Source organism: Orycteropus afer, unplaced genomic scaffold, assembly GCF_000298275.1.
Source record: "Orycteropus afer afer isolate SDZICR_OR568_19922 unplaced genomic scaffold, OryAfe1.0 scaffold00014, whole genome shotgun sequence".
NCBI lineage: Eukaryota > Metazoa > Chordata > Mammalia > Tubulidentata > Orycteropodidae > Orycteropus > Orycteropus afer.
The window spans coordinates 1,490,830-1,494,899 of record NW_006921601.1 but is presented as its reverse complement, the minus strand read 5'-3'; the positions used below and the strand labels follow the sequence as shown (position 1 = coordinate 1,494,899).

The 4,070-nt window shown below is 39.0% G+C and overlaps 1 pseudogene; it reads right to left on the bottom strand.

The window, feature by feature from the left end:
• Positions 1-902: 902 nt before the first annotated feature.
• On the bottom strand, positions 903-1,807 carry LOC103210455 (annotated as a pseudogene).
• Positions 1,808-4,070: the final 2,263 nt, after the last annotated feature.

Genomic DNA, 4,070 nt, shown 5'->3' with positions numbered 1-4,070 from the left:
GAGCTCAGGGAGACAGACATTTTAGAGAAACGATTCTCACTGTCTCCTTAGGTATCGATACTCAATAAACCTTTTGCTTTCCCTCTTCAACCTGTTGTGATTATTGGCTCTTCATGACAGGGGGTACGGACATTACCAGAATATCTTCTGATCCTGAGACATATTGGCCCATAAGAGCATAGCCACATACAAGATCACACACTGTGCTATTGTGAATCCAGAAGACGGAACTACAAGCACAGTATTCGTGTGAAGACATTGAGGAAAGACTATATGATAACTGCTACTCTTAAACCCAGTAAAATGCATTGTTCCACAAGTGAACAATGCCTGCAAGAACTGTAAAGGGCTATGCCTGTCAACAATGCACAGGCTTTGCCTAAATGAGTAGACACAAAGGAGTAAGAGAAGAAAGACAATGGCCTGGTTGTAGGTAACTGAGAAGACTTACGAGCTCTATGCACTTGCCATCATTCAGGGATGGCATTTAAAATACTGTGGCCTTTTCATAACTGCATTATGTCACTTGGTTAACAACAATAATATTAATAATAATACTCACAATAAATATATATCAACAGTTATGTTTTTTAAAAATTAAATGTCAAGAGATAGTAAATATAATATTTTCTGGACGTTACACCATTATAGAACTTGTTCTGAGTTTTCACATTTTTGATTTATAGAGATTGAAAAAAAGTAAAAATAGCACAGAGACTCAGATTGGGAAGAAGGGCATGGTTTGAAGAGGAGGGACACAGTTTAGAAATTATTTCAGAAATAAACTTGCTTCTCTCCTTGTAATTGTGTCTCTGAGCTATGGATTTCAATTCAATTTCTCATTGTTGAGTCATAAATCATCATATTTTAGGAATGCAGGGATCAAGTTCTTTGTGTCTCTATTACCACTCTTCCTTCAGCAATTTCTGGATTCCTGGCTCTTGGTTTTGTACCCCATAAGAATGGGTTTGAGGGGTGTATAGGTGACATAGTAAGGGCCATTGAGCAAGATTGGCACATCAGGGGAAAACCTCTTCTTAGCCATGTTAATGACAAAAACCAGGAGGATTGTAATGAAGAAGATGAAGTGAGTGACATAAGCGCACAGGGCCTTTGCTACAACATCCTCTACTTTGAATCTCAGTACAGCTCAGAGAATGGAAGTGTAGGAGAGGAGGGTGAGGGTGAGGTCGTATTGCAGCAGGATGCAACCTCAAAAAAATTTAGGGAGGCAATTCATATCATCACAGGAGAGGCTTGAGACAAGTATATTGGTGCAGATGTAGTTCTCAATGACATTTTTCCCACAACAATAAAGCTGGGCAAAAAGAATGAGAATGGACACAGTAAAAAGAGCTTTTCTAACCAAAATAAAAATGGCAACCTTGGTTACAAACTGGTCAGTGATGATGGATGGGAACTACAGATGGCCATGCAGCCGTCATAGGCCATTACCATGAATGTGCAGACTCCATGCCCAGAGAACAATTTATGATGTACATCTGCAGAAAGGAGGCAAAGAAGCTGAAGGACCTGAGGTCAAACCAGAAGATAGCCTGGACCTGGCAGATGACAGTGAGACAGAGCACAATATCCAGGAGGGAGATGACGCTGAGCACATACCCGTGCTTGGGCAGAGAGGCCTCCAGCCAGATGGGGATGAAAATAGCAGTGGCCCTCACAGCCAGAAGGAAGAGGAGGCTTAGGGGCAGGGAGAGTTGGAGCTGACACTGGGGCACCTGACAAAACAATTCAGGAGGAATTCCAAAACCCTAAATATGTTGCAACTACTTCCATAAGATATCATTTTGTGCAATTTTTTTGTGTGTGAAGTTTTTCTTTGGTGATCTTAAAAGTTAGGATTAAAATAAGCTTCTGGCTTTCTACAAAGGTAGAAAAAATCAGTTTAATTGGATGCAAATTTTAGTTTCAAGCAGGTTATTTGCATTAACTGGAGATTTCATGTGTTACAGAAAATCTGTTTGAAATTTTTGAAAATCTTGTTTCTCCACATTTCTGAGTATTTCTTAATTTGAAAGATACCATCTTATAAAGTGCAAAGAGTAATTTTAATTAGTTCTGAGGCTGTCATCCTTGCCATCAAGGAGTGTGATAAAATATGCCCATTGATTTCAACAATATGGAGGTGGTGAAGCAGCTCTTCAATGCCTCCTCTCTGAATCTCTTTTCCCACTTATAGATAATGTTCTCCACACCCATACCAATGCTGTTCAGTGTTGTCAGTTTTCTTTCCTTTTTTTTTAGCTAGGGAGACAAAGAATACTAAATTCTGTCCTGGGTCTTGGGAAATAACAATTAAGACAAAATAAGAACAATGACAGAGTTATGTGTAAAATATTTTGAGAGTGTAGGTGAGAATTACTCATTGCTGTTGATTTGATTCTGACTCATCGTGCCCCTATTGGGCAAAGAAGAACTTCCCTATAGAATTTCCAAGGCTGTAAATATTTATTTTCCCCCCCAATTTTTTTGGCATATTGCCCTCTCTTCACCCAAATCAATACTTGTCTCTACCTACCAAATAGTGTTCCCTCCCCTCCTACCCCTGGTAACCAGCAAAGAAAATTTCCTTCCATATATAAACCTTTCCTTGACTTTTTCACAATAATGGACTAATACAATATTTGTCTTTCTGTGATGGACTTATTTCACTCAGCATAATGTCCTCCCAGTTCATCCACATTATGCTGTGTTTTGCCAATTCTAGGTTATTCTTTAGGGTTGCATAGTATTCCATTGTGTGTATGTACCATAGTTTGGTTATCCATTCTTCTGTTGGTGGGCACCTAGGTTGTTTCCATCTTCTGGCCATTGTAAACAGTGCTGTGATGAACTCAGATGTCAGTATATCTGTTCTTGTCCTGACTTTCATTTCTTTAGCATATATACCTAGTAGTGGAATGGCTGGGTCAAATGGTATTTCTACTTCCAACTTTTTAAGGAATTGCTGTATTGCTTTCCACTCTGGTTGTATCATTTTACAGTCCCACCAGCATTGTATGAGAGTCCCAATCTCTCTGCATCCTCACCAGCATTTGCTATTTTCTGTTTTGTTGAACTTTGCTACTAGCATTAGGGCAAGATGGTATCTCATTGTTTTGATTTGCATTTCTTTAATGACTAATTATCATGAACATTTCTTCATATGTTTTTTGGCCACTTGAATATCATCTTTGGTAACATGTCTATTCATGTCTTCTGCCCATTTTTAATTGGATTATTTGTCTTTTTGTTGTTGAGGTGCTGGAGTTTTCTACAAACTCTAGAGATAAGTCCCTTGTCAGATATGTCATTGCTAAATATTTTTTCCTAATCTGTAGGTTCTCTTTTGACTCTTTTGGTGAAGTCTTTGCAAGCACATACAAATTTAATTTTTTGGAAAGTCCCTTTCATCTAGTTTCTCTTCTGCTGTTTGTGCATTTTGGGTTATGCTTGATACCCTATTTATACCATGTATTGTTGTTGTTGTTGTTTTGTGCCGTTTAGTCGGACCCAACTCATAGTGACCCCTCCTTGGGTTTCTGAGGCTGTATCACTACAGATGTAGATTGCCCAACCTTCCTTCCAAGGAAGTGGCTGGTGGATTTGAACTGCCAGCCTTCTGGTTAGCAGTCAAGTGCCTAAGGCACTACATTACCAGAGCTTCCATGCCATATATTAGGGCCTTTTAATTTGCTCCTAGTTTTTCCTTCATGAACTTCATAGTTTTAGGTTTCATATTTAAGTCATTGATTCATCTGGAGTTAGTTTTTGTGTGTGGCATGAAGTACAGATCTTGTTTCATTTTCTGCAAATGGATATCCAATTTTGTCAGCACCATTTGTTAAACAGACAATCTCTTCCCCATTTAATGGATTTTGGCCTCCTTTTTAGTTGTGGGGGGAAGCCAGATACAGTAACTTATCCTTCACTTTAGTAGGAATATCTCGACATGCCCCACACCATTGGACCCCTAGAAATTTCATGGAGGTGGAAGGGGCCTGAATTTTTGTTGGGTTAATTTCCCAACCTCTAGCACACATATGTCTCACCAATAAGTCTAGAGTCAT